This window comes from Molothrus aeneus, chromosome 2, assembly GCF_037042795.1.
Source record: "Molothrus aeneus isolate 106 chromosome 2, BPBGC_Maene_1.0, whole genome shotgun sequence".
NCBI classification, from domain to species: domain Eukaryota; kingdom Metazoa; phylum Chordata; class Aves; order Passeriformes; family Icteridae; genus Molothrus; species Molothrus aeneus.
In genome coordinates this window covers 49,340,364-49,359,240 of record NC_089647.1, presented here as the reverse complement: position 1 = coordinate 49,359,240, position 18,877 = coordinate 49,340,364, and positions in this window count along the sequence as shown.

Sequence of the window (18,877 nt, the reverse complement as noted above, 5' to 3'; positions counted from 1 at the left end):
TGCAAATACAGAGGCACAAAGAAGTCAGTCTTCAGTTCCACTCCCAAAGACACTATCAGCCCTAGAGATGTCACAAACTGATTAAAAAGAAGCAAAATAAGATAGAAGAGAAGCTTTTCTTTTTAAATAAGAAACCAAAGTATTCAGAAGGAAAAGCTGCCACCCGTTAACATATTTAGGCCTAATTATGTTCTTAAAACCCATTGACTGCAACAGTACTCCTCAAGAACTTGTATTTATGCCCCTTATGACTTACTCTGAACTGGAATCTGTCTCTCAGGTCCAGGTCACCTAACCTTAGATGCCAGGCTGAAGATAGCTGCTGTGGACTCTCTCCATTCCTCAATAAAAAGTGATAAGAGATGTTACACACATTTGTGGAAAATCCTTGCAGTTGTGTATAATATATATGCAGTCTTGTGATCTCATATGTATTTTGTGGTAGTTTTGAGATGTCATTACAATCACTAACCACAGTACTGTCCTTTTCTGCATGATTTCTAGGCATGACTGGTTCACTGAACTGAGGAAGGAGCAGCTTTGTTTGGTGTGGGTTATGGGAGGCAAATACTGGTGGAAGAAGTTGGTGAAGGCAACCCAACATATACAGGCTCAGGCAGTGCAACCACAGGACTAAATTCTTTATAGTAGGAGGCCCTAGGTGGCAATTGAATGACTTCTTCCCATTTGAAACAGGTCCTTTTACTGGTGTGGTAGAGGAAAGGCAAAGAATTTCTGCATACCTAGGTATGCACTAACATCAATTTTGTACGCAGAGTGGTGAAATCTTGTCCGACACTGTTACAAGTACCTTAAAGAAAGAGAGCCCTGAAAGAGAACCAATTTAGAAATACACTGAGAATTTCTGTGAGTGTCTGAAAGAGTTCACAGGTTCTCATCCCCTGAAATACACCAAGCCCATATTTAGTTCTCTCAGGTCTGAGTGCCTTATAGTGTCAGAATTTCCAGACACCTTCCAGTGGTGGTGGATTATCATATGAATATTGTTTTGGCTTATAGTTCATTGTTATGCTCATCATATGAACACATATATATATTTAATCTTTTTTTTTTTTAATTATGTAAGTATCTGTTCAAAGGGAAAACACTGCCTGCTGAAATGTGTACAAAAACTGTCTGTGAGACTATACATGATGCAGGAAAAAAAGTTTTAAAGTTGAGCAATCTATAACAGGACATTAAATTTCAAAATAAAATATTGAATAATTCACATCTTTTCAGATTTCTTGAAAAATGGATCTAAAAAGCACTTGAGACTGTATGAGATTTTCAAATTTTAAAAGCTGTATAAGTTAACATTAGTATCAAAGGTTCTTAGACCATACCTCCGTCAGGTAGAAATATGTGCCAGGTCAAGATTTCCATCACTGTGAGTTGTGCAAGTCTTGAGAAAAAAAAGAAAAAAAAAAGAATTCAAAATATTGTACAGATGAGAGAGAAATATGATGCTTATAAAATTCAGACACAAGAGAATCTTCTTGAGCAAAAAAATTGGTTTCAAGAAAATTGTGAAGTATATTCTGAGGATTAGAAGTAATATATGGCATTCAAGGACTGTACGGGAACTGGAATAGACATCTCTAAAATATTGCTAAAAAGAAATACTCTTTTGAATTGTGCAATGGAAGAAGATTTTAACTTCCCACATACAAATTGGTGAACAGAGACAATAAAAGTGAATTACATGGTCAAGGTATTCATAGAAATGTTGGCTCAAAGATTTATTCACATAAATATTACATGAGTAAGAAATGGTGTAGGTTAAGGCTATGTTTCTAAAGTAAATGAGAATATTAGGACTGACGTTAGAGTACAATCTTGGACTGAATAACATATGTTGCCTTTGCTCTATGTAAATTTATGTAGGAATAAAATTAGCTTTTCATCTAAGTTTTTCAGTCTCACAGGAACAAACAAGCTTTGAAGGCCTAAATGGTACAGATGGGATCTCTAATATGCTGTTGGTTTGGACTTAAAGTTGCAAAAAGTCTTCAGAATATTGCATCTCAAGAAGAAAGGTGAGGGTTCTAGTTCTAACAGTCTCAAGTGCTGCCTCTGAAAAAGCATGAGGAATAATCAGGAACAGGAAAGGAGACAAAACAAGTCAGCAAACATCTTACAGCTCAGAAAGGAGGCAGTTCAGACTTGCCCCAGGTCCAACAAGGTTAGGTTTTACATTCAAAGTTAGAATAAACAGAGTTAATTTTTTTCAAGTTATTTAAATGAAAAGAGCAGAGTGGCAGCTCCTGGAAGCTTGATAGCGGCACCTATACTTTTGTATTATTATCTTTATAATGGCAAATGCTTAGTGTGCGCTTGTAAAGATGATATTGAGGGAGATGGACTTCCTGTTTGACCCAGTATATTTTTTGCTGTGTTTCTAAGAAGGAAAACTAAAGGGGGAAATCCTAAACAATAACCATGGTATTGAGGTTCAAAAAGATTTAGTTGTTCCTTCCTGCCATCTTCCTTAGATGTTTCAGTTAAATAAGAATCATGCTATAGATTAAGCAAGCGAATGCAGTGCAAATAATGGGGATGTGTACAAAATAATAATAATAAAAAAATTACCTAAAGCAGAGTAGAAATTTGATTTATGAAACACAATATGCTCCTGTCAGAAAATCGCCATCAAAAATCTGGAAAAATTGTTATGTAAAATGACAAATCTTGATACAAAATTTTAAAATTTACTGTTGGTGCTGTCTGGTGCTTTGTGATTGGAAAATTACCTATTTCAAAACAGGAAGCTGTGGAGCAACATCAGATGCAGTAGACTGATTTCAGTTGTAAGCAAAGCTTTACAATAAATTTGAAGATATGTTAATAACCCTGAAATAAATGTTATAAGAACATAACATGTTTTGCATGACAGATAACACCAAAATAACACAATGTCTCTCTAAAATAGAAAATTGGTTTTTTAGACAAGGAACTAATGTATCTGACATTCACTATGGTGCTATGGTGGCATTTGAGACAGTAATGCCAGAGAAGAGAGAGAAAGGAAAGTTTAAAGAAGATAAGGATGAGGAGGCTGGTTGTGTCAAAAGTGGAATCATTAATCTAGGGAATTATCCCCACCAATGTTCCTGAAGGATAGATTCTGTTTTTTTCTATCAGTTTACTAATGATACAGGCAGAAATCACAGAAGTCTACCAGTTAAACATGGGAATATAACAGTTTGGGCATTAAAAAAAAAAGAAAATTGTAGATTTTTGCTAAGGACATTCAGTCTGAAAAGTCAAGAGAAGCTTGTAAATATAAATGTAGTGATGTTCTGTGTCACAGACATCTTTTATGAAAAATCCTTTCCTTAGGATTTTTCCTCCTGAGAAGCTGAGAGTCCTCAGGAACAAAATGTAAACAATGGTTATCTGCTGCTGTGGAATGCAACAGGTGGATCTGTGATTGGTCTCATAGAGTTGTTTCTAATTAAAGGTCAATCACAGTCAGCTGGCTTGGACTCTCTGAGACAGAAGCTTTTGTTATCATTCCTTCCTATTCTATTCTTAGCTAGCCTTCTGATGAAATCCTTTCTTCTATTCTTTTAGTATAATTTTAATGTAATATATATCATAAAATAATAAATCAAGCCTTCTGAAACATGGAGTCAGATTCGTCTCTTCCCTCAACCTGAGACCCCTGTGAACGCCGTCACAGTTCTGCACAGCCATTTATTAAAAACAGGGAAGAAGATTGATTTAAGTAAGAGAAAGATGAGTTTTCAAAAACCTGTTACATAAGGTGATCATCTGCAGTAGCAAACTGTTGTCCTTGGTGATTGAAGAGTTCCTTCCCAGCCTCATGTTCCTAGGCAAAAAGCTAAAAATCAATACAGATCCTAGGGATGTCGTGATAGTCTGACGCTCACTCAAAGAATCTTTCAAACCAGTTAAAAAAAAAAACCAAAACAGAAATCCTTCCAAAGATTGCAAATTGCCTTACTTTTAAGGTAATTTTTTGTAATTAATTGCAAGGAGCTGCCATCCCTTGGAGTGAAATCCCCCTGAGAGGCCCTGGTTGCAGGCAGCTGCCCTGCCTCTCATTCCAATACACAGAGCTGAACCTTAGCCAAGATAAATCTCTGTCAAGCATCCTCAAAGTTCAAGTGTTCACCGTTGCTTTGGTAGCTGCTCTACCAGAGAAGCCATCGGTATAGAAGTATATAAAGTATATATCTAAAAAGAAGTTTATCTAGAATAATTGCAATTTATTTTTTGGTCCAGGCTAGACATTTAGCTTCAGGGAGGGCAGAAAGCTTTTTAAGAGAAGCTGTGAGCCAAGACTCACAGGCAGGAAAGGCAGATCCTCACCAGTGAGGCCATCTGGGGATAGCCAAGGGCAGCCCCAGCCCAAGGCATTGGGAATGAAGATGGAACATGGCTGGGCCATCATGGGTCAGAGTCTGGATCCATGTGAGCCCCAGCAGACAGGTGGGATGCAGTGCAGCTGTAGTAGGGAGAAAGTACCACAGTCTCCCAGGAAAGCAGCTCCAAGAGCTCCAAGGTAGGGAAGCATAACTTAGTGGGGATGTCTCAAAAACTGGCCTTGCTGGGCACATGTCCTGGATTGCCAAGCAAATTGTATTCTATTTGCCATCCATATGGCAGTTGTCTTCTGTTAAGTGGGCAGTTTTCCTTATCTCTTCCACAACCAATCCTCCCTCTGGGGAGGCATCTGCTGATAATAGGCTATTGAATGTCACTGCATGACTGATAAGAACTACAGCATCCCACTGTGAGATGCTCCACCCAGAGGGAGGAGCCAAGCATTCCTACCCAGGTATAATCGCGAGCTCTGGTACACCGGAATGGCTTTCTCCACTGGGTTTCCCAGAGGAACAGCAGCTGCCTCTTCTTCCAGTGGACCTTCAGAGGAGGAATACACCCTTCTCCAGGATCACGCTCCAACAGAACCACACCCGACATTCCAGGAAGTCTGCAGCCACAATTCCAATTGGACTGCTACCAACACCCTGACCAACAGGGTGTCAGGTTGTGTTCTGACTCTGTCAGTGTTTAGTTTACTGTATTGTTTATTCTATCTTTTTATTTTCTTCCCTAATAAAAATCTAATATTCCTGCTCCTGCCTGAGAGCCCCCCCTTAATTTCAAATTTATAACAATTTGGAGGGAGGGGGTTTACATTTTTCCATTCCAGGGGAGGCTCCTGCCTTCCTTAGCAGACACTTGTCTTTCCAAACCAAGACAACACACAAATATGATCTTCAATTACCTAATCAAAATGAGAAATACTCTATTTTGAAGTTCCTAATAATTAAAAAAATACTTGGCAATTTGGTAATAAATGCATATTCCTTTTTATTTTAGGGGGGCAAAAGGTAACCCTTTTGTGCACCATGGGTAAGGTGCACCAAATATAAGTCATTGACCAAGTACATTTTGTTTCTTTCCTGCTCTACAAGAAAGGGAGCTGTGTTTCTCCAGATACAAATGGGAAATATCATTAATGGTCTGATAATGGCGTTGAAGTTAGAGCATTTACAAACTTAGGAGAGGATTTCATTATTTGCCATGGGGATTGTATTCCTCTACTTTTCAAGTTTTCAAAAGTAATTGGATTATTAACTTTAAACTTCAAAAAACTAAATTACTCTGGAACAGTAAAGCTACCTGAAAAGCCTGATGGATAATAACTCCTGAAAGTTGTTAATGACTGAGATTAGACAGTGGGGATAGAAACTTACAGCAGCAATAAAGGGTTTCAGTCTCACATGTTCTACAACTGCAGTATTATTCTCTAGATGATTGACCAGTGCACTTACACAAATCATGGGCATACACTTGTATTAGCATATTCTTTTTCTTATCAAGTCACTATTTTCCTGCTGTGTGAGATGTTTGCTCCCTATCAGAGGTGTCAGGAGACAGCTCCCTCTCCTGGAATATGCTAACTGTTCTTGAGGTTGAAATAAAGATGAAGTTCTGCCTGGAAAGTGTCCTAGTTTTGAGGAGATCCCAAATAGCTTGCTAAGCTGCTTTCCATAATACGGCTAAATATTTGTCCAAGTATAATTACCCCTCTACAAACACCATCCTTTGTATTTTTTATAAAAAGAAACATTACAGGCTTTCTGTACCTGTCATAAAAGAGCAGAAATAGCACATTCCCAGCATTTTTCCTCAACAGATCTCTTTGGAGATTATCACACACTGTCTTGGAGCAGTTTAAATACACTGAACCCCATAATCCATGCTTTCCTGTGCATAATGCTTCCTTAGGTAACAGTAGATTGGGTTCAGAGCACTCAGTGCTGAAGAACTCTATTTGGGGTTCTGTGTGCTGAACTGGACATTGTTTTTTTCAAGCTTGCATTAAGACATTGTGCAGTGGTTTAAATTTTCTTATTCAGGAGGGCTTCAAGAAGGTCAAGGATTGAGCTATGATGGGGTGATTATTTGAAAAATAGTGATGTACCTGTAGCCTTCTTTGAAGATTTTCATTCATATCCTACAAAGCTTCTTCATTTTTTACCCTTTATGGTAGCTCTTTAATAGGCAGAGACCCATCAGTCTTAGTCTATGTTTTTTAATGATAAAAAGAAATACCATAGAAATTTGATAAAGAAACTGGGATTTCTGTTAAAACATATTTTCCAAATAGTCCAACTTCTTATGTGATGTAAGCTGCAAAAGCAAGACAATATTTTCATATCCTGTTTTCAGAGAAAGAGGAAATTGAGAAGTTGATGAATGGAAAAGCTTTAGGTCGACTCATGGCTTTCCTTTCTTAATATAGCCATTAATTAAAATATTCCTCATTATATTTTTCTATCAAAAATGCTATTTTATATTTATCTGAGCTGCTACAACTTTTAAATTTGTTTTATATAACAGATATATACATCTGCTGTCAGACTGGTCAGCACTATTTTTTATTTTAGTCATGTAATTCTTTGGACTTGGATTTCCTCTTGACAAAGAAATGAGGCTTAGTGCTAAAGACTTCTGGCAAGGCTTCCTCATTGATTTAAAACACTGAATTGGATTTCTAGTTCTGGCTCACATTGAGGTTAAGTCAGTTTTGCAGTGGTTTGCAGATAGCTGGTATTGTAACAGGAATGAGGAAATGGTGGCAATTCCAAAGAAGAACCTGAGTTGCTCAGTTCATCACCAGCCTTCAGAGCCTCCAAAAGTAACACATTTCTCCACAAATGTGTGGAGCAACACATTTCTCCACATCTCTCCACATCAGTCTCTGCTTGTCTCTTTCATTTACATTTTTTGACATTTTGTTCTGACTCGCTTGTTGCAATGTCATCAATCGATTCTTGTTAAATTGTTGAGGATTCCAGGCTCCAATGAGGGAATAAAATCATGGAGTTTTTATGTATTTGGTCAAAGGCAGTTAAGTTAAAAGAGTTTAAGTAGAATAAAGTTTCTTAAGTTTGCAATTATTATAGAGCCCAAGGGGTATTTTAGCAAAGTGCAGCTAATGAACATGACATAATAGCAATCCCTAATCTGTAGCATTGTGGACTTCAGAAAAAAAAAATCCAGATTCCTGACTAGAAATTGTTTCAAGCCTCACTGCTGTTCATTTCAACATGCAGCACTATACTGGAACTAATCCAATAAAAACTCTGAGAGTTCACCTTCATCCTCCTTTACCCTCAAGGATTTCTCTTTTGGCAGAATCTACTGTGTTCACATGCTGTTTTGCCACAGTTGTTCACTTCGTTCAGATCCTTTGCTAAACTGGAAAGTGTTTCCCCTTCAGAACTGCAAAAATATTTGTTAAAATTCCACTCAGACATGCTGATTTAAAACACTTTATTTTGCTGTTTACCTTGCAGTACTCGGCCTTCAGTTTTTCACTTACATTAGAGAATTACTCTAGGTTTATTCCACCTTCTAAATGTGTGCACTCTGAAGAGGCCCACTTTGCAGAAGCCATGAGTCTTGGTAGTGCATTCAACTCTCTTCAGGTATCACAAACAAGCCCATCTGCACCCTTGGCACGAGCTTACTTAAGGATGAAAAACTTGCTCTTCTCCCCAGGATGATTCTGTATCATCAACCTTTCATGGTCTAAGGCTGTATTAGCTTTATTCAGTTCTCTCCTGTCACATTGCAGTAATTCCTGCTGAGAAAATCTCCTGGGCAGGTTCTGGGGTCCAGAGGTAGGTCCTCTAGGGAGAAAGAAAATTTATTCCACAGTGTCTCTAAAGGCACTGCTAAGCTATCCCAACTCCAGGCTAGTAACACTCATACTGTTGAAATGAAAGGAAGGGAAATGCAGAACTTTCCTGCTGAGACATCAGGATAAACACTGGAGAAGGCTTTTAGCATCTTAGAAATTGTGAAAACTTCTGGAACAGAAGTACTATTTCCTTCCTTCCTTCCTTCCTTCCTTCCTTCCTTCCTTCCTTCCTTCCTTCCTTCCTTCCTTCCTTCCTTCCTTCCTTCCTTCCTTCCTTCCTTCCTTCCTTCCTTCCTTCCTTCCTTCCTTCCTTCCTTCCTTCCCATAGAACAAGGGAAAAAAGGTGAAAAATTTAAAAAAAAACCCCATAAAAGTTAAACAAATGGTCTTGGTGGGAGGACAGGAAGCCAGCAGAGGCAGATGGACAATACTGTTCGAGTTGATGAATTGTGTGTCCTCATGTAAAGGAGAGGACAGTAATGATGAGGGAAAATTCTCAATAAATGAGTTCCCAGTTAAATATGGCACTGAAAAATAAAATTTTGTGTGGGAAATATAAAAAGCCCAGAAATAAGAAGAGGAAAACCACTTGTTTTAAACTCACATATTCTGCTATAAATATGCAAAAAAAACTTAATGGGAGGAAGATAATTAGAGACACAGTAACAAATAAGCAGAAACTATATGGCAAATAGCACATAAAATGTAGTGTATTTGCTAATATGGAAATAGTCTAATCACATAAAAAATTTCAATGCTTCAGGAAATGTTGAAAACATCTCCTAGATGTTTGAAATTTTCATTTTAAATAGGAAACATCTAGAACTATGCAATTAGGATGACAACGATTTTATGTGACCTGGTCAGAGCAATCATCAAATTGAAAGGCCGAGAAACAGAAGAAGAGCAGGGGAGGTTTGCAGTCTCTTGTTGAAAAGGTACATGTCACAACAGAGGTAGATGCTGAGACTAAATTTTTTAGACATCACTGGCTGATCTGTAGAGCAACAAGTCAGGGCATGCAGGAAGGGATGCAGCTTGTGGCTTGCCCTTCCACAGCACATAATATTTTTTTTTACTAAAAATCTCTTTTTACAGTACTTAGATCCAGGATTTTTGTAGTCCTGGTGAGCTCCCTGTCACCCCGTCTTCTACCTTACTATTTAATGTCCAAAAGAAGACCACATAAGCATGACAGGATGGGATTTCTCATTTAAAAAGAAGATACAGGGGAGACCCACAGGGTAAAATGTGTTTACATGATGTACAAAATGCATTAAACAGACAACATAACACAGGATATTCACAGAAAATTCATATTACTTAAGATGTTAGAAAGACCCAGAAAACACTCAAGGCAGAAATAAGATGGCAACCTAAAAGAGTTCTGATAACAAAAGGTAACAGACTACACAATTTCCTTTGTCAAGAACTCACCAAGTACTGTTACAGAAATAACTCACATGAATTAAAAGGAACATTCTAACGTGATTAAATACAGGAAGCCAGAGCAGTAATAAATGCTTTTCACAGTACAGGGAAAAACTGAGTTGCCATTCCCCATTGGAAACAGAGATCCCCACTGAAACTGTTCAGTGTATTCACAGATATCTGTAAACAAGAGAAAATAATTAGGTGACAGTTTGCTGATATTAGTAAGTTTTAAAAACACATGTCAAGAGGAGAATTGACTAACAAAGGTTGCAGAAAAGGCTAAAGATAATGAATCACAGTGTGATAAAATGCTAAATAAAATCCAATAAACAGAAGCAAAAAATTATACTCCTATCTCAATGCGTAGTAGCATTGAAAAAGAAATAGAATTTTATTAGAAAAATACTGGGGGGAAAGTAGAAAATAAAAACATAGCCATCCTGCTGTGTAGGCTTATTGCATTCAGCACTTTCCATTCCACTTGTAATTCTTCTACTCTGCTAAGAGATGATTTGGTAAAATTGGAAAATATGTCAGGTACTGTGTCCCTTGGGGTCCGTATTGTGATGAGTATTATCTAACATCTTCACTAGGGCCCTGGATAGTGGGGTTAAATGTACTCTCAACAAGTTTTTGAATCACACCAAGCTGAGTGGTGCGGCTGACAGGTCCTCTGGAGCATGGGGTGCCATTCAGAGGGATTAAGTTCAGCAGGGCCAAGTGCAAAGTCCTACGCTTGGTTAGGGGCAATCCTAAATATGGATATAGGCTGGGCAATGAGTGAGAGCCGAAGAAATTCTTTACTGTGAGGGCAGTGAGGCACTGAAACAGCTTTCCCTAAGAAAGTGTGGATACTTCGTCCCTGGAACAGTGGGCTGGGGCTTTGTGCAAACTGGTCTAGTGGGAGGTGTCCCTGCCCATGGCCCAGGGGGGGGTTGAACTTGATCATCCTTAAAAGTATCTTGGAATCCAAATGATTCCATAATTTTGTGGCTCTATGACACATGTTAAGTGAGTAGCTAGCTATATTAAGAAAGAAAAGCAGTGAGTCAACCTAATACACTTCTATTCATCAGCTGCTCAATTTCCTCTGTCTCTGAAAACAGGATATGAAAATATTCTCTGGCTTTTACAGCTTACGTCACATCACATCACTTGATGTCAGACCTAGGAAACAGGCCAGGCTAGTTATATTTACTAGTACAAATGTGGCCTAGATTGGATCTGGAACATATTGGGCTATTTTACCTTAACTTGCACTAAATAGTCTTGGTACTACCAAAAGCTTACAAGATAAGATGCCAAGGAACTTTTTTTATTAATCAATTTTTCATTTTTGAGACATCATAAAAATACTGCTTCACATTTACATTATCCTGATATTTTTCTTGAGGTTTTTAGCAGAAACGTATGATATGGGAGAGGAGAGAGGGGAAAGACATCCTAAGATTTCTGTGGAAAATTGGGAAAGAGCTCCATGAAAATTAATTCCTTCATATAGAGGCATTACTGTCACACAAAAGAAGAAGAAATCAGTTCAGCTGTAAGCATGTCCTTGTCCTGGAAAAGTTCCAGTCCTTGCAAGAAACTCAGGATTTACCCATAACTTTGGATATAATTAAATTCTTAAGTCAATATGGGTTTATCCACTGTCTTTAAGTTTTCAAGGTATATGCTCAAAATATTAAAGTAATTTTCTCAATTTTTTACTAGTGCTAGTTTCTCTGTCACATTTTCCATCTGACACTAATTATCCTGTCCCAATTAGACTCTTTGCTTTTTGTTTTAAAATTTTAGGAGTAACCCTGGCCTAGCCTCTTTCTGAGAGGTGGGCAGGATAAAGAGTATTCTTCTGGAGCTATTGTCTAAATTTAGTATGAATTCACATTTTCTATTGCCCATTTTACAGACACACCTTTAAATTCTGAAGTAACTCAAAGCGTGCACAGGTTCATCCATCTTTTATAGTAGGTGTGAAATTGACATTATTTTCACTGTAATAAAACATACTTAGTATTTTTGAAAATAAAACCATGCAATTACTACTTTGGTATTTATAAGTTTTTATATGGGTTTAGTTGCAAACTTGCAATAATTGAGCTCATATGCAGAAAATAGAATCACAATGACTGCTTGCACAAAGCAATAGAGAAGAAATTTGCATCAGAGATGTTCCTGAAGCCATTCTGGAACTATTTTTATATGTATACTACTTTAAATATTGTTTTCTGTAGCAACTAAATAATTGAAAGAAGTTAAGAACAATATCACACACTCCACCATAGAAAGTGCAAACACATAATGTGAAATATTTGCCAGTATTGCAGAATATATACCTCAGCTCAGAAGTTATTTTAGCATCTACAAAAATTATTGAATACTAAAACAAACAAAAAAAATCTTGAGAGTACATAAATGGTACAATTATATTAATGATTTGGAGAAATTTATCAATGCTATTTTCCCCATTGTCTCCTACATTTATGTAAACTTTTTCTTTTACAACCAAACTAATGTTATGTAGTAACATTATCCTTCATAGTTGAGAAAACCATTTGATAATGGATGCATTAACTAAGACCTTAGATTTGTACCTGGCCTAAGTACTGAGGTACTACCTGCTTTTCTTTCCTTGACACCCATACAGGAGGACAGTGATATTGTAAGACAATAGTAGCTAAATTCATCTTCCAGTTGTTGATCCAAAGTCATTCTACTGCTGACCTCCCAAGGCTATAGTAAACAAAATCACACAATCCCACTCAAACACTTAAGCCCTTCATACAAGCTGGCAAGTCTTCAGTGGAGTTGTAGCTTGGTAACAGGCACTAGATACTGGCTTGCAGTGCTTTTGTTCTGTCTGCCATTTCTAATGAGTGAACATGTACAAATGTCAAAAGAAATAAAAACATGGTCACTTTTAAGAGTGCTGATGTTGTCTCATACCCATTATATTGCTTAAAGTACCTCTCATTGTTTACCTTTCTCAGAAGAATATTTTTCCCATTTAATATTCACATTTAAAGAGCACATGGCCCCTTGACACATTCCTCCAACCCCCAAAGTTTGTACATTCCACAATTAATCTTAATGCCAGGAAAAAGCCCATTTGATCAGTAAAAGACAAGGTAAAACCCCATGGGCCTATTCCCACCTGTGAGCTATACCAGAGATCAGCAGTGACTCACGCTTCCAATCTCAGATATGTGTCTGCTACCCTGCTGAGACAGTCTGGGGACTTAGCAGAGCAAGCTTGGAAATCCTGACTAAAACCACCAAGCTCTGGTATTTGGTTAGAAGCTTACATGCCTCTGATATCTGTCATCTTACATGCCACAATTCTTTTTATGAAAAGGAAATCAGTTTTATTGTGGAGGAAAGCCTCCTGCCCAGGTAGACTTTAGTGTCCATTTAGCCTCCACCTCTGTCCATGTTGCCTAATCCCCTTTTTGGGATCTCCCATCCCAGAAGTGTCCAACACTGCTGAACTTGGATGTCATTGTGCAGTTCACTAGCATGAGAACTCTACTAAACTTTCATGCTCTGGATAGCCTATATAATATATGTTTACATTATCAACTATCACAGATGTTATTGAGAGATTCTGAGCATTTAATTTCATCTGAGACAGGCCACTGTTTCATATTCTTTTGGTTTAGGCTAATAACAATAACTGTTTTAGTTTGCACATCTACTGAGGAACACAGTTACTAATCCAGTTCACACTGGAGTAATTGGAAATCTATTCATCAACTTCGGAAGGAGTTAAATCAGATCAAAAATGAAGACCAGTAATAGACAAGGACAACATTCCGCTCTTAAATTGATTAGAGATGTTGTTAGAGATGCTGTTTCTGAACATCCTTCTTCTCACCTGTAGACTGCTACCTTTCATTATAAGATACAGGCTCTAAGATATAGTTTAATAAACTTGTTTGAGGGAATTGGAAGATATTTTACGAAAAAAATGTTGAGATGCTGTTTTATCTTTTATTTTTCAGTATTGATATGCTAATTCCTATAATGAAATATCATGACATCTTTATAGTTCATATAACTGGCACAACTAAAAATACTTCAAAAATTAAGTACAGCTATATAAACTAAATGTGCTATTACAATCACTGCTATTAAAATAAGATGGCTTTTTAAAACTGAATAATTTTGTGTTTTTCAAATTTAGCTATCTTATTTCTCTGAAATGTTTACTGCCAAATAACTACTTTGCTTCCTGCACTTAAGATATTTTGCTGTGCTGAAATATTGGCTTACTTGTGCTGCACAAGTCAACAAGTTGTGTATGCGTGTATGTCATCTGTGTTGTTATCAATTATCACAGTTTTATCCTGACTAATGTACTAGCAAAAAATACATGAACCCCTGAATCTTTTTTTTAATGAATTACTGGAATTTATGTAAATTAAATTTCTAATCTTGGTTCTAAAATACAGTTTTCTGACTAGATCAATATCACATCCCGGTGGCAATTAATCATGTGCAGAATGTATCCCTTAAAGGAGAAATATAATCCTTTTGTATCCAGTGGAAAATAGACTGTTTGGGACAGGATTTGGAGTCTGACCAAGCTGCACATGGTGCAGGAGGAATTGTTTACTAGCGTTGATAAGACACTCTTCTTAGGCTTTCTTAACACATGCATATAGGGCAAAGTTTAGAATGCCTGGATGTCTTAATGCAAATTTCTAATTATTCAAATGTCCATCTTTACCAATAACTATCTTGAAATAAGTACTTTTTCCTAAAACATTAAAATATAACTAAATTCTGATAGGGTTATTTTGTTTTCTACTTTGAAATCCATACATGCATATTTGCTAACTTTGGCTTTACCCTGCAGTTTAAAAAATTTTATTTTTCTGTCAGCAACATGCTGAATTTGAAAAGGTCCATAGGGTAATAGAAAATGTATAGTGGTGATAAGCAGTAATTTCACAGTTAACTGATCATGATGTTGCAAGATGCAGTGCACCCTCCTAATCTTTCCTTAATCTTTCTCTCTCTCTCTTTTTTTTTTTTTTTTTTTTTAGCCTAATTAGTATTGCTTGGTAGTTTTATACAAAGTAATGAACCAAAGAAGTAACGCGGCAGTGAAAGTGCCTGGCTGAGATTTCCAGCTGTGGTCATGAACTTGGTCTAGTCAGGGGGATAAGAGGATGTGCTCTTCTAAGCTGAATCCAACACATCCCCAGAACCTTATGTGTCAGGTCTTGACATGCAGGGAGATCACTTACTTTACATTCTCACAGGGAAGTTTAAGGTAAAATGTTTTATTTCACTATTGTAATTGTCGAGGACTATGCATCGTGAAAGACACCGCAGCAGAGCTCACCAAAAGTTACTTGTTACATTTCTGTAACATTGATCTTTGCATTCATCTGTATTTATCTCAAATCTCAGAATGACCTAAACTGAATCTTCATATGTCTGCATTTTTTACAAGTTAAAATAAGTGTGATTTCATTTCTGAAAGCAAATTAATTGGTGCTAAATAAAATTTCTGAATGTGGTAGCATCTTTGACAGCAAGACATGGGGAAGGATGCCTCAGAAAATGCCTAGTAAAGACTGACTGTAAACAATTGAAATGAGTGCGAGTGTCACAAATGTATTTATTAAGCTTTAGATCGCACCAATTCAAAAGGCTGGGGAAATGTTATATACTTTCTCTTATAATAAGGAAAAGGAAAAAAAGGAAATCATGGCCAAGGAAGCACAGAGCAGGTCAGAACCTACTGACCTTCCTTTCAAGTCTATGTTTAGCTGAATGTTCTACAAACTGCCCATCAGTTCCTTAACTTCTAAAATGATCTTTGCAAAGACCTTTATAGACAACGTTCTCAGTTCTATGCAAAAGTGCCAAACCAAACCTCTATCTGAGTAGTTTTATAACATCAGGCTTTCCTTGATAGAGCTGACTTTTGATACTTTTATTCAAACCATCATTATCTTTTTCTCTGGGTAGATTTTTGGTTAGTTTCACTTTTCTTAATCTCAAAAGTATACCAGTCCTTTTCTGTATCTGCTTCAGGAACATAAACCCTTTATAAAGGTATAATCTCACTGTGAAAAACAACTTTATTTTACACAAAAAAAACCCCTGATCTTAACTACACCATCCTATTAATACTTTCTCTTTGCCTATAATACTGTGAATGAAATGGAACTAATTGATTATAGTAAGGTGGATGAGTATTAAAGCTCAAGAAGAAGTAAGCTAGAGATATCAGCAGTGTCTTAGTGTTTTGCCTAATCTGTGGTAATCTTGGCATAGAAAGCCCCCTCTCTGGCTCAGGGCACAACCTGGGCCTGGATTTTCCTCTAATCACCTCGGTGAGGTGTCTACCAAAATGTTAATACCATCCACATATTAAACAAAGAAAAGTTTTCCATTTGCAGTCCCCAAATGGATTTTTGAAACAATTTTATTATCTAGTAAATTATTGAAAACTGTTTTGTTTCACTTCCATTAAGTAAGAAGCCATGAAATGGACTTTTCTGCAAATAAACCTCTGTATTGCATTGTACAGGTTGCATTAATTAGGAATTCAAATACTTTTAGAGATTTACACTGTTCTCACTAATTGTATTTCTATTTGGCCAAGTGCATGTAGGAGCAGAATCTACACAGAACTTTCAGGATAAGATATGTGGTGAAGTTCTGAGAGTGAGATAACCCAGATGTTATTATTTCTGTTGCATTGCACACAAACAAGGTTTTAACTCAAATAGGCATGGGCCCGACCTAAGACTTGAAATGGAATTCATTTTTCCTAAGACAGGCATCAGGAACGTCTGCCCTGTCTATGATATGTTCTCTTTCCAGTCTGTGGAAAGAAGCAGAGGCCCTCTAAGGGATGCTCATTTTCCAATAAAGAATTTCTGGAGCAGACTGACTGATTGGACTGTTGGGGTTGTCTATCTGCTTGTGCTTGATATGAAAGGCAGTTATCTCAGGAAACCAACCTGCACACATGGTGAGCAATCATGGCAAATGAATGTTAGGTCTCATGATATTTTAGATTCTGTAGGAAAAACAAGGTGTCCATGTGGATATGACAGATATGGCACAGCATTTTCAAATATTGATCTTTTCAAGTTCCTTTCTTTAAAAAGTATACTTTCATACTTCAGTGACTTCTGAAGAGGGTCTTAACAGAGGTTAGAAGCCAGACTGATATGCATGTTTGGAGACCTGTTCAAACATAACAACTTAATATGGTGGATGTGAGGAATCAGCTTGGTTAAATATGGCTTGGGGAAGTAGCAGACATCATGACTGCAGAGTCACCACTCATACCCTCTTGTCCTCAAGTTGCTGTCCTCTGTGCAAGTGAAAAAAACATTGCTACATTCATCTTACTGGCATTTGTAGAAGAGGTAGATGGAGAATGTGTCAAGTCGGAGAAAGTGTCAGCATCTTTGATGCTGATGAACCAGCGAGAAGGAAAATTACACGTAGTAAGATTCTTTCTGAAGTTACAAACTTCTCAAAACCAAAAAAAAAAAATTGAATTTGGGAATCTGGAGGTTGATAAAATACCCTTAAGTGACCAGAAAATTTTGCTTTTCCATTTTTTTTATCACTGTTAGTGATGGCACAGCTTCATGGTTCTGTTCCCAGAATTCATGTGGAACAGAAAAGCTGTATTTTCTGGGAAACCAATCCTGACTATCCCAGACAAATCTAGTAAAGTAAATGCTGCTATTCAGGGGCAACTAAAAGCATCGTGAGGCTCAGTAACCAGTGACTGAAGCTTTTGTCACATATCAGACTAAAATGATTGCAAAATATCATTAGATAAGAATAAAATTTTACATTCATACAGCACAGTTATTAATGCAAGCAACAGGTGGAGAATATCACTATTTAGCAAACAGAAACTGACAGCTGGGATCAAATCTTGCAGAGGACTGAGTTGCATAGAGATTACACAGTAGAATGCTTTGCAATGTTGCAGCAGACAGGTCTGTGGTCTGTGCCCATTTGCCTCCTGGGAAGAATTTTGTACCTTGATATGGGAAACCAAAATAAACTCTCACACCTTGTCTTGGCATGGAGTAAGGCCTGGGTGTCAAGGATCAGTGCAGAGCATTTTGACATTTAGGAAGTGCTCAGTAAGTTAAATTATTCCAGGTGGCCTTGTACTTGGTGCACATGGCCAGAATATCTGACATGTGAGCTATAAACCCAATGCCTCTGAAAAACTCATTGGATCTGATGTGTTCCCATCCCAGAGTGCAGTCCAACATTTTCTGCTGTTACACAGGTCCAGTGTTCCCCACTGAGCATTCGTGCTGCTGTTGCTGGAGGGCTGTACTGTTCCTGGAGAGCAGGAGCAGCACACTGCTAAACATCTGGAACAAACATCAGTTTCTTGAACCACTCATCTCATCACCGATGAGATTTCTGGGTTGAAAAAGAAGCCATGTCTGAGAAAATATTCATATATATTTTAATCTTTCTTCTAGTGATAGGTAGAGATTACTGGGCTGTTAAGAGTTCATTTTAGAAATTCAAGGCACAAAAGGAAAGAAGCAGAAGAAAACTCTTGATTCCCCAGCTGGGAATAAGGACATTCACCCAGGCAAGAACTGTGTGAGACAGTCACCAACTGTTTCAATATATTGCTGAAAGGTGTATGAGTTTGGGTTTTTTTGTTTTTTTTTCTAGTCATAAAAAGCACACTGTTCCAAGGCAGATAACTGTCCTTTTTCAGCTGACTGTATTTGTTCTCTCTGTTTCTGATTATAGAATTATTGATTTATTTTCCCCCGGGCAATGTTGAAACTTGAACAGAAGGGGAAAAGGATTCCTGCACTCATTCTAAGCTATAAGTATCTTCCTAGGGCACTGGGGATGAGAAACCAAAGTTTAAACTCCTCAATCTGACAAGGGAACAGAAACAGGCTCCCACCTCCTGCCAATCAAGAACTCAGGTGTTGGAAGCAACAAGGCCAAGATGCTCAGGTGGCACTTGAACATACCTTAAAATAAGTGAGCAATGGTAGCTACACAGTCAGTAGAGAGCTATTGGAGGAAGCTCCAAGGGAAGACATGCTGTCCTCATTGGGAGTCCCCCACTGGTGAGGACCAGAGAGCTTAAGTGCAGGTGGCTGGGCCAAAGCAGATGCAGGTTTTCTTCCCCTCCTGAGCCCACTTCTTCCCTGTGTGACCTTATGATCACAAATCTCAGGCAGAACGCTTTGCTTTCCCCTGCTTCCTGTCTCTGGCCTC